At 32.4% G+C, this 13,466-nt stretch overlaps 1 non-coding gene across 1 annotated transcript; it reads right to left on the reverse strand.

The window, feature by feature from the left end:
- Positions 1–12,562: 12,562 nt before the first annotated feature.
- LOC120179166 lies at positions 12,563–12,669 on the reverse strand. The gene has a single exon (XR_005521589.1). It is a non-coding gene; the product is annotated as a small nucleolar RNA R71 (small nucleolar RNA).
- Between the last annotated feature and the right edge of the window lie 797 nt (positions 12,670–13,466).

Genomic DNA, 13,466 nt, shown 5'->3' on the forward strand with positions numbered 1-13,466 from the left:
GATAGACCCTTTAAAGCTTTACACCATAGAGAGATGAAATTCAAATATTTACAACATGCGAAAGAGCCAACAAGAAGCTGAAAATTTTCCATTGGATAACATCGGGTTCTTCATTTATAGAGGCATGGTGTTCCTAGTGATTATCATTAAAAAAGCTGTATGATAGCTGGATTCTTACAGCTAATTTTACAAACCTTGAATTTTTCACCAATCAAGCATTTTATCAGTATCTATACCTTGCAATTCTTAACACACCTAGAATCCCTAGAAATTTTCCTTGCAACTAACTCCCGTTTATATATATATATATATATCCGTTGGTACAAGAAAAACATAATGGATATGGTTTTGTTAACCGATGCCGAGGTCAATGTCGGATTCAAAATCACGTCTAATGAAAGGATGTTGTATCCAAATAAAATGTATGATAAATACGGATACTGAGTACTTCTATTGATATAATTGTTGAAGTATTGAGTCTGATATTGGATATTAGATATATTTTGTATGACAACTGTAATGTTGTTTATTGGTTGTTTTTTGAGTTTGTTTAAAGTAAAGTGGGGCTTTTACATTTAACAGCTGTAATTTTCTTCTCGGACATGTTTTACTTTGTAATCATATTTAAAATGGATGTTTTAGAATGGATGAGAATGCAATATGATGTATCTCTATCTTTGTTCTTTGCTGTTAGTGAGTGATTAAAAAAACTTTGAGATTTTGAGATTTTGAGTGCTTTAAAAATGGCTTCTTTGAGTTCTCCCTTAACTCATTCCAGTTTACACAAGAACTCATTATCATGTTTGGACGATGAAGATGAAAGTCTATTTAAGGTCTCTTGGGTTGTGGAGAGTTGTAAAAACTGATGAAGATCCACCAGAATTGACACCAAATCCCACTCTTGCTCAACTCAGAGCTCATGATGAAGAAATGCTGAAGAAGGATAGAGCTCTAACGTGTATTCACTCCAGGTTGAAAGATCATATTTTTATCAGTATTATGGATCTTGAAACACCTAAGAGTGTTTGGAACAAACTTAAAGAAACTAATGAAGGAGGTGATAGAGTAAACAAAAGCAAAGCTCTTGACTCTGAAAAAAGTTTTCTATGCTGTGTTTGGAACAAACTTAAAGAAACTAATGAAGGAGGTGATAGAGTAAACAAAAGCAAAGCTCTTGACTCTGAAAAAAGTTTTCTATGCTGCAGCTGAAGGAGGATGAGTTGATCAAAGATTTTTTATTGAGGTTGATGGACATTGTAAATCAAATCCGTATTTATGGTGAAGACTTACCAAATGAGAAGGTTGTGGAGAAAGTCATGATCGTTGTTTCTCAAAGGTTCGAAGCAAAAATTTCAACTGTTGAGGAATCTTGTGACATGTCAAGATTAACCATTTATGATCTTGTTAGCAAACAAGAAGCACAAGAACAAAGAGTGTCCATGCGAGCAAATGAGGCAAGTGAATGTGCATTCCTTGCTGCTCACAAAGGAGCAAAGTTTAACAATCTTGGGAAGAAACCTGAAGGCTCTAAGGGAAAGTTCTTTGGTTCTCCTGCTAGTGGCCAAAGTGGAAAGTTTCCTCCATGTCTGGTTTGTATGAAAACAAATCATGTTGAAAAAGACTGCAGGTTCAAGGATAAGGACAAGGCCAAATTTCAATGTACCTTTTGTGATAAGCTTGGCTACACTGAAAAATTCTGCTAGACTAAGAAGAAGCAAGCAAAGAAGCATCCTCAACAGCAAGAAAATGCCAGTGAAGAGAACCAAGTGCTAGGTGAGCAATTGTTCATGGCTTCTCATGCTATTGAACCAGCTCACAATTCTATTTGATTTGTGGATAGTGGGTGCAGTAGTCATATGATACCAATGGAAGCATACTTCAATTCACTTGATTGGTATTACAAGGCAAGTGTGAAGTTGGGAAATGGTGCTACGGTTCATGTTCAAGGCAAGGGTTCCAATTGTGTCAATACTCTTCAAGGTAAAAGAACTATTCACAATGTTATTTTTATTCCTAATTTAGAAAAAAACATGTTGATCATTCCTCAAATTATTAAAAGTGGATTTAGTGTTCAATTTAAGGGAGATATCTACAATATATTTATTTTTTGTAGTTTTAAGTTTGCCAAGCTGAAAATGAAAAACAACAGTTTCTATTTGAAGCTTGATGTTGATTGTGAACATGTTTGCTTAGCAAAGGATGAAGTTAGTGATCTTTGGCATAAAATAATGAGCCATTTTAACCTTAGAACCTTGAAGTACATGCAATCAAATGGCTTTGTAACTAATTTTCCTAAGTTGAATACCTATGATGAAAAGTGTGAAACCTGTCAGTGTGGAAAGTCTCATAGGTTGCCATTTTCTTTTGATGGCGTGATGAGAGCTAACTTGAAGTTGGAATTGGTGCATTTTGATTTGTGTGGTCAATGAAAATACATTCCTTAAATGGCAATAAGTACTTTTTTTTGTTCATTAATGATTTGACAAGAATATGTTGGGTTTATTTCTTGAAATCTAAGTTAAATGTATTGACAACATTCAAAGAATTCAAGAAATTTAAAGAAATTAAAGTGATTATAGATTAAATATTTTAAGAACTGACAATGGTGGAGAATATGTTTCCAAGGAGTTCAATGATTTTTGTAAAAATATTGGGATTCATCAGCACCTCACCGTTCTTCGTACTCCTCAACAAAATGGAGTATGTGAAAGGAGGAATAGAACTATTTTAAATATGTCAAGATGTACACTCATTGAAAAGCAACTTCCTAGGTCATTTAGGGCAGAAGATATTGTTACCTCAGTGAAGTTGTCGAATAGCCTAGCAACTAAGGCTGTAAATGGTAAGACTCCTCTCAAAGCTTGGTCTGGATTTAAGCTATCTGTGGAACATCTTAAAGTATTTGGCTCAGTTTGTTTCAGCCATATACCAGCCAACTTAAGGTCCAAACTAGATGAAACGGACTTGAAAGGAATTTTTATTGGCTATCCCTCTCAATCCAAGGGGTATAGGGTCTTCAATCTAGAAACTAAGAAGATCCTGGTGACTATAGATGTTACTTTTGATGAAGGTTCTTACTGGATTTGGGAGAAGAATGATGTACAAAAGAATGGCTTCAGATTTTTAGCTGAAAAAACTGTTATAGTCGATGATGTTGAAAGTGATGAAAATAAAAATGGTTTTTCCATGGCAAATACAAATGATGATGATGTTATTAAAACCAAAACCTTAGCTGACGTGTATGAAAGGTGCAATTTCATCTTTGTTGAACCAACTCGTTTTAGTGAAGCTTCTAAGGTACTAGATTGGATCGATGCAATGAAGGCATAAATTGCTTCAATTGAGAAAAATGATACATGGTTATTGACTAATCGACCTATTGACAAGAATGTTATAGGCTTGAAGTGATTGTATAGGACTGTAGTCCCTAAACCCGATCTAGGAGTTACGACTGAATCAGAGTAGTCACGTTGACCATAAAAATAACTTACAGATGAAAATTTGTTTAATAAACCATTTTAAAAAAAATTACCAAATGCGAGATCAGAATAAACACATGCCACAATTTAAAGAGGTTGAAATAAAAAATTTAACCTCACACAGTATAAATCGAGACTACTCATCCGATAGCCAAACCAGTTATACATATGGAAAATATGAAAATAAAAACAACAACAGAGTGAGCTACAAAACCCAATGTGTCCTCTAGATGTAAATAATAATTCAGACATGATATAAGAATAATAAAATTAATAAAGTAACAGAAACAACATATATTTATTACCAGAAAATCAAACAAAATTCACCTCAACCTTACCTCTCGTCACAGACGAACAGAATGAAAAACATTACTTGTTGAAGGAAACCTGAGATCTCTAAATTTGATCCAGAGCAGAAAACAGAAATCAAAATGGGGGCGTTACCCTACATAGAGGAACCCGAGTTAACCTAGAATGAAGAACTCATCAGAAATCAAAAACAGACCGATGATATAATCCCATACAAAACAAACCGAGGAAAAATATCATACATAACAGATGGGGAACAAATCCCATACAGAACATATCAGGAAACAAATGACATACATAACAGATCAAGGAACAAAACCCACACATAACAGATCAAGGAACACACCCATGAAGAATCAGAAATGCATCCATGTACAGATTTAAAATGTTGCAGCAATAATCAAATTCATTCATAATCTAAATACACGTACCCAAAATACGTTAATGGGTATAGACAATATCATACAACATAATAGTAAATAATATTTAAGGTATTAAATAGGCCAAATGGACACACCTATAAGAGATAATCAATATCGGCTAGGCCTTAAGTTTCCCACGATTAGTCGCACTAGATCCTTCGGATCAGGAACCTAAAATGGTACTCTTCCATAAATATGGAAGCCAATAAACTAAACAGAAATATACTATAAAATCATTAATTTAATACTTATGCGTATCTCGGGACGAGAGATCAGAATTGAACTGAGTAGGACGAGTCTAACCAGGGTACACTGGAGAGCAATCCAGAGACGTGAGGATACCTTTAGAAATTTATACCCAAAAGTGAGTTTAAAACCTCATAACTTACTTGACATAATTAAGACTTAAACAAAAAATGACGCAAAACTGGGCTTTTAGGTCAAAATTTGAGAAAACGAACACCATAGACTGATCATTGTTATAGATGATCAGATGGGATGGAGTGTATTCCATTTGGATGTAAAGTCTGTTTTTTTTTTAAATTGAAAGCTTAAAGAAGACATATATGTGAATCAACCTGAAGGTTTGTAGTTGCTGGAAAGGAGCATCAAGTGTACAAGCTCAGGAAAGCTCTTTATGGCCTAAAACAAGCAACAAGGGCCTAATTATCGAATTGATTCCTATTCGCAGAAATTGGGATTTCAAACGAGCATCAATGAAGCTACGTTGTATATGAAGAAAGGTGAGAATGTTTATTTGCTTGTTGTTTCTTGCTATGTTGATGATCTACTTGTAATGGGAAACAATGTTAAAGTTGTTTTAGTATTCAAGTCAAGTATACATGAGGAATTTGAGATGTCTAATCTTGGTTTGATGAGTTACTTTCTCGGCATGGAAATAAATCAAAATGAGGCTGGTATCTTTATTTCACATAAAAAATATGCCTTAGATGTTCTAAGGAAATTCAAATTGGAGTCTGCAAAAGAGTTCATTCACCATTGCCTTTTAACTTGAAGTTGTCAAATAATGATGGTGAGAAGCTTAAGGATACTTCCACTTTCAGAATCATAGCTGAAGTCGTCTTTATTTGACATCAACACAACTATATTTGATGTTTCCTGCAACGTTGCTATCAAGGTTCCTGAGTTCATCAACTGATGTTCATTTGGGTGTAGCTATGATAGTTCTCAGGTATGTGAAAAGCACAATGTGTGAAGGGCTAAATTATTTGAAGACTGATAATGTATTGTTAAATGGATACTCTGATAGTGACTGGGCTGAAAGTTTGGATGATATGAAGAGTACATCTGCATATGTTTTTAATCTTGGTTCTGGTGCAATCTATTGGAGTTTAAAGAAGAAACAAGTTGTGGCTCAATCAGCTACTGAAGTTGAATAAATAGCTACTGTTGTAGCAAATCAATCAATTTGGTTACAAAATTTGCTTTTTGATCTTGGATTTGAGCAAGAAGGTGCTACTGTTCTACTTTGTGACAACAATCTACTATAACAATTGTTGAAAATCCAGTTCAGCATGGTAGATCAAATGACATAAATGTAAAGTTCCATGCAATTTGTGAAGCTGAGAAGAATTTGCAGATTAAGTTGGAATTTTGTTCTTCAGAAATACAGGTTGCTGATTTGATGACAAAATTTCAAGAAATAAAATTATCTTTCTCAAGCATGAGCTTGGTATTTCCAATATCAATCTCAAGGTGGAGTGTTGAAGTATTGAGGCTGATATTGGAAATCATATATATTATGACAACTGTAAAGTTGTTTATTGGCTTTTTTTAGTTTGCTTTAAGTTAAGTGTTGCTTTTACACTTAACAATTGTAAGTTTCTTTTCAAACATGTTTTACTTTGTAATCATGTTAAAAATGGTTGTACTAGAATAGTTTAGAGTGCAATATGATGTTTCTCTATCTTTGTTCCATCTAGCTTTGATCTTTTGCATTCCCTTCTCTTTGTTTTCTACTTTTCCTTATCCTTTTGCTTTGAAGCTTGTTTTTTAGCTTAACGTTAACAATAATTTGATACAAATTTTATTGAAATCCAAACATAGGGTTTTTAGTCAGAAGATAGATTGAACTTCACGTTTCAAATAATGCATTAGGAAGTTACATTTTTTCAAAGATCTAGATTTAAATTCACCCATATTGGACAATCTTATATAATTTTTATAATTTTTCAGGTTTGGGATTTGATACCATATCTGAACCAAGATTAAAATATGCTCTTTTCCTCATACTCTATATATATTTGATGTCAAATATATTTTTAAGTACAAAATTATTTTTTAGATTATATATATGTGTTTTGAAAATGAAATCCGTTATTGATTATTTTGAGTTAGCTCGACTGAATACTTACAAAATTGTGTTTTAATTATTTTTGAAAATTCTCTTTGAAGAATGTGATGTTGGAGTTATGGATTTAAAATTGGATAAAAATTTAAATTTAGAAGTCATTTACACATACAGAAGATTAAAACACCCCACAATGCTAAAATGTTAACCACTTTTAGAAACATCAAGGTTATCTAAAAAACAAATATAAAAATAAATTTAATGAATGATCAAGTTACCTCGGTGGTTAAATGGATAGTTGTTACTCCTAGAGGTCTCAAGTTTGAGCATCAGAGACTGCAAGTGTATTTGAGCCTTTATCGTCAAATAGTTGAGAATCTTTAGAATATATTTAATCACCTTAGATTAATCAAAACAAATACAAATTTAATTGAAAATCCGTTAAGTGAATGCAAAATTAATTGGCAAGATAGTATTATAGTAAGTTAAGAGATCACCTCGGTCTCATGGGTTTAGTGGTGGCATTTGGATTCTTTGGGAAGAAGAGGTGATCTTGGAGGTCCTTAGCATTTCGAATCAATTCATCCTTGGTCGCTATAGAAAGGAGGATGACTCTACGTGGTTTTTTACTGCGATCTATGCTAGTCCACAGGTGGAAATAATAAGTATTTATTGAGGCAGCTCATGGATCTTAACCCGGGGGAAAACAAGGCCTGGATTTTAGGTGGAGACTTTTAATTCCAGCTTAAGGCTTGAGGAAAGATATGGAGGTTCAATCCGTGGTTCGGTGATGAAAAATATTATTTTATGACTTTATATTTGGTTTAGGTCTTATTGAAGCTGATTTTCGTGGCTTTGAGTTTACTTGGCGATGGGGGAAACTAAGTATAAGACTTGACCGATGTCTCATGACCATAGCTTGAATTATCTCATTCCCCCATTTTTTTTTTTGCATCTCGATAGGGTTAGTTTGGATTATTGCCTGATTTTATTTCAGGTCTAAGATGACAGACAAGGGAGTAGAGATAGATGATAACTATCCATAAGAGTTCAACCTTGCTCGCTGTGTTCTTGACTTGAGAAGGGGAAAACACTAATGGGAAGTTGAATGTTTAACTTTACTGTTTTTTTTACCAAACATAAGGTGTTCTGTTAAATTCTTGGATGATTTTTGTTTTAAACTATATTTTATGAGTTGCGTTTGTAACATCCATAACCCGTATACACGAACCAATATAAGTTACAAATGTCACATCAGAAATGCAAAAACATTTCTTTAAGTAAATTGAATAAAATTTTGTTTCATTCAAACATCTCAAATTTCATAACTTGTACAATTATTATAAAATAATTATTTAGAGAAAAATCATAATTTTTATTCATACTATTAATTATATTTAATACTAACTATTTTAAGAAATTTCAGGCATTTCATTCTCGTATACATGCTAGCTAAGACTTTTAGAACACAGTAGGATGTTATAATTGTTACCTGTAAATATTTCATTGGTGATTGATACCAAGCTCAACTCCTTACTCTTTTTCCTACGTGTGAAAATCATCACATGCTAAGGATACACTTAGTGAGACAATCATATAATATTTAAAGAAATGCAACAAATAAATTTAAATGAATAACCATATTCAATGCAATATGATCTCTTTACATGTATTCCAACCATGTTACCATATATTAACATGATATAAATGGATATCAAGTTTCTTACCAATATACTTTCCATTTATCCCATAAGCTCGTAAGCTTATTTGCATGTTTACCATTTATTAACCAATAAACCATAGCCCAAAGTATAATTGTACGAGGACCCCAGTATAGGAGTCAAATATTACTTCGTAGTACTGAGGTAGAGCCTTGCTCACCTAATAATGCACTGTAGTGTTGATGTCGGGCTTTACCCACTTTGTACACCGTAGTGTTTTGTACCGTATGTCTTCATTAGACACTTTGAGGCCTGCACTATGTGCCTTCGCTAGACACTCTAGTGCTACCTAATATGCAGCTGCTAGACTCTATGGCATGCCATTAATACCACTGACACTCAATAGCATACTTGGGCATATAGTCTATTGTTTTTTTCATCAATGGCAAAGTATATTATCATAATTTAACATTGGTCAGTTCATACCCGAAATATCATTCGTGATAAATATCATATATGTTCATGATAACATCATATGTAAAGATTGTGATCAATGCATTTTATATTCAAACTTTGACATATTTAGAATATGCCAAATATATGATAAATGACATAAATATCATGTCAATATAAACAAGGTAGACTTATCTCAAGTCCTACCCAAGGATGTATAAAACATCCATGTATATTATGTATGCATTTCACTTACTTTGACATTATATGCAAGTCAAAATATAAGCCTCACTAAGCTTTAACTTGATCATTTGCTTCTAGTTAGGTTAAAAACCAAAATTTCTCATAATTTCATATTCTAACAGTTTGCACTATCTTTAAAGAAATATTATTCTATATTAATATACACCTTTAAAAATTATTCCTCTTATACCAATGGAAACTAGACTCAAATACGAATCTATCCATATAAGGCACTTCTTCTAGTTCATTTTTTACATTTTATGATGAATTTTAATATCTGACCGACATAATCTATTTTGAGCAGAATCTGTTGTCCCCGTTTTCTTACTATCCTCGGTTAAAAATTCATATATTTTTGTATACACCTCGAAATAAGTTTTTGTTTGTTCTTAAAAAAACTATATTGGTACACTATCCAACAGTATAAAAAAATCCTCCAATAATTTCTTTAGAATTTATAGTGATTTTCTAAACTTACGGTCTAGAACATAAATTCTAAGCAGGTTTCAGCAATTTGCATTTTCAACTTGTTCACTAATTCTTTTAGCTCACCAAATGAACATATATGCATGCATCAAAAATAAAATAACATTTCTAGGAGTCACTCCTTACGATAGTAACTCCGTCACTGGCTTATCGAAGGCTTATATTTGTTTGATAACATAAGTACAAATTAAATTTGCACTCACCTGGTGTCCTTTGCTTGTAACCTTCCTTGGAATTTCCCATTTCTTACTTAAGTTTCTCCTTAGCTTTAAAAATATTTGATCTTGCTTTCAATCACTCAATCTCTAAATAAACATCATTACCAAACATATACAAATTCAAACCAAATGTTAGAATCTTACTAACATAGGCATACTTTGGAAAATAAATTCCTAACAAAATTTCCGATGCTTATTCGATACAATTTCCATGTCACAACATAAACGTTGGCCTTAACACTTCCAATTGACCATTCAAATTCCATTTAATCCAAATTCACATAACATTTTCACTTGAGCTCCCAAAGTTTCCATATTTGTGCTTTAAACCTTAACTTTTATAAGCTTTCCAAAATAATCCAATTTCACATCCTAACTTCAAATTGAACACTCAAACATTAATTTCCAGCATAATACATCTAATATTGAACAATTATACAACAAGCCACAACTTTCTAAAATTGTCGATTAGGTCCCCCAACTTTTCAAAAATTATAGAATGGTCCCCAAATTTTTATAAGGTTTATAGAATACTTCCTACATCATTTCCAGACCTTACATAATTTTTGGAGAATTTTCCTCATTCTTTAAGACCAAGGCCGAATGTTTCAAAGTTCCAAAACTAGGTTTTTCATGATTTTGCTCGATTTTGATTCGATTCAAGCATGAAATCAATTTCCATCCAACCTTACATCATCTCTGCAATCAAAGCCCTAATTAAATTTCATCAATACACAAAATTTCCACAACTTATAATTTGTCTGAATATCAGGGAAACATTTCTAGGAAGATTAAACATGTTTTAATCATCAAACAAGCTTGAAAATGAATCTACAACCTCAAAAGCCTCAATATTCATCATCAATTTCATGAACCCTAATGTGAACAAAAACCCTAGAATTTGAGATCTTTGAAATCAAGAAATATTAGCAAGCATAAATGGTACAAAAATAGTGTTTATCGCGTAGAACAATTTTATATTTCACGGCATAACCCGAAATCCAAAGGAAATTGCTCAAAAATTGAAAAAATATTTCTTACCTTTGGAAGGGTTCACGTTTGAGGGGTTCACGAAAAAGTTTGAAAAGATGAAGATTTTCTCTTGAAAATTCTTCGTCTTTCTTTTTTAAATAACGAATTAAAAATTTATTAAATGCTAAATAACCAATTCACCCTTAAAATTAAGATATCTTTACCAATTTACCCTTAATGAAACTTGATATTTACCTTAATACCAAGCCTCATAAACCTTATCATCTTCCAAAGTCAATGATGAACAAAATAATTCCCACTTTACTGTTTTTCCCTTGTAATTTCCTAAAAATTACAATCTTGCTACTTTTAATCCAACGATCCAAATTTAACATGGAATTAAATCCTTAAATCAAATGCTCCATATTATTTTCCATCATTTTAAAACTTGGAAATAATATTCTAAGCTTAATTTATCATCCTTTAAATTTTTCCAAAATTTCTATTCGATCCAATTAACCGAATTTTTACCAGACTTTATCACTTTATAGCTTTAAATACCAAATTCGTACGAAAAATATGATTCCAACATAAACATCATTCATGGGGTAAACTATTCATTTATAGGGCTGGATTATATAATTTTTAAAATTACACTTTAGTCCCTAAACTTTTCCAAAGTATATACTTTAGCCACTTAACTTTTAAAATTTATATTTTGGTCACTAACCAAATCTATTTATGGAATAAAAATTCTTTTTGGGAAAATTTCCACTTAGGTCCTTAAACTTTTCTCAATTTTCTACTTTGGCCATTAAACTTAAAATTTACATTTTGGTCACTAACCAAATTTTTGGGGTATTAAAGTGTTCTTAATAGATGTTTTATTAGAGATAATTGTATCATATTGTATTATGATCTTAGTTGTTTTTAGAGACAACATTGAGATTTGAATGTTATCTTTCCCCCAACATTATGTTAAGTGTTAAAAAATCATTAAGTTAAGTGTTAATTGTTGCATGAGTCATAACTATAGTGCTACAAAATAATTCTTTCAAGAGCCAAGTAAAACAACATTGTAGGTCCATCAGTCTGTTTATTCTTCTGTATGTTGCAACATTCCCCTGCTTTCATCATCTTGATCTATTATTTTTTCTACTTCTTCATCAATTATCAAATCACTATTTCTTTTATAGTTAGACTATTTTGCAACAAGTTTTGCTCCCTATGGGATTCAATGCTCGCAACTTTATTGTTACCACTTAATTACTTGGTCGATACTGTTCACTTGTACTTTTTCTATAGCATTTACTTAACATCAAGTTTTTGGCGCCTTTGTCGGGAGCATCGGTTTTGCATTAGAGTTTATTTTTGTTACTTATTTGTTCTTTTCTTTTTGCAGGTACTTATTAATTTTATTAGTTTCATTGGTTTATGCCACATGGTGACGACAAACTAGAGTCATTTGATCCTAAAATAAAGAGAACATTCAGACGCTATCGAAGGGAAGCTATGAGATGTTAAACAATTATGAATGTTGAAAATGGCAACAATACTCTACCTCCGCTATAACATGGAGATGATGCTGAATTACCGGCTGAAAATGGAGTTGGATAACAACAATTTTACAATATGGATGACTGCAATTGGCCTATTAGAGAGCACATGTTGCCAACACATGATGATTTACATAATGGGATAGTGCGACCAAGAATTCATGCTGCAAATTTCGAATTGAAGCTGGTCATGTTTCAAATGCTACAGTCGATGGGACAATATGGTGGATCATTTTTTAAAGATCCTTGAGCATATTTGCGAGCTTTTTATGGAGGTCTACGATTCATTTGTTCCACAAGGAGTCCCTAAGGAAGCTTTTATTGAAGTTGTTCCCATATTCGCTGCGTGACAAAGGTAGAGCTTGGTTGATATCGCTACCGCCTGGTGCTATAGCACCCTGGATTTGGCAGAATAGTTCTTACTGTAATTTAATCCACCTAATATGAATGTGAAGCTGCGAAAGGATTTGACATCTTTTAAACAAATAGAAGACGAAAGGTTGTATGAGGCTTGGGAGCATTTTAAGGAGTTATTGTGCAAATGTTCAATTCATAGTTTTCCACATTGGGCACAAATTGAAATGTTTTATAGTGTTCCAAAAACGCAAAATCGGATGGTCGTTGATGTTTCAGTTAATGTAGCATTGTTGGTTAAGACATATAATGAGGCTTATGATATTCTAGAACGAATATCTAGCAATGACTACCAATATCCTAACACGAGGAACATGTTCGATAGACACAATGCTATAGCAATTAATATAGATGCTTTTAATTCTATGGCTTCCCAAATTTCAGCATTGACAAAAATGCTTAAGAAGTTGCAAAAGCCTAGAGGCATGTATGAAGTGAAGGCTATAACTACTCTATCTTGTGTGTATTGTGGTGAAAACCATAGTTATGAAGAATGCCCTAAAAATAAGGACTTTGTTTATTTTGTGATAAACTATAGGAATGATAATATGTTAGGATATACGAAGCTCAATTTGAACAACCGAAAAATGTACAATGGGGTGAAAAGGAAAATATTGTTTAAGGAGTGTCACACCCCAAAAATAGGGCCTAAAATTCTATTAAAAAATTCTCAAGGACTAAATTGAATTTTGATTAATTTCGATGACCAAAGTAAAATTTTGATTAAATTTGGATCCAATTTCAGAAAGCAACTAAAGATGGAGGACCTATAGTGTATTTTGCCATTTTATTTTTAAGGGTTTATATAACCCCAAATATGGGGAAAATTTAATTAATTTCTCTCTCCCCAAAATTTTACTATTTTAGAAGGAAAATTTTGATCTTAGATTCATCGCCGATTGTTGCTCCTATTTTGACACCTCCCACATCATCGTGTTCCTT

Source organism: Hibiscus syriacus, unplaced genomic scaffold (assembly GCF_006381635.1).
Source record: "Hibiscus syriacus cultivar Baekdansim isolate YM2019G1 unplaced genomic scaffold, ASM638163v2 tig00112402_pilon, whole genome shotgun sequence".
NCBI classification, from domain to species: Eukaryota; Viridiplantae; Streptophyta; class Magnoliopsida; order Malvales; family Malvaceae; genus Hibiscus; species Hibiscus syriacus.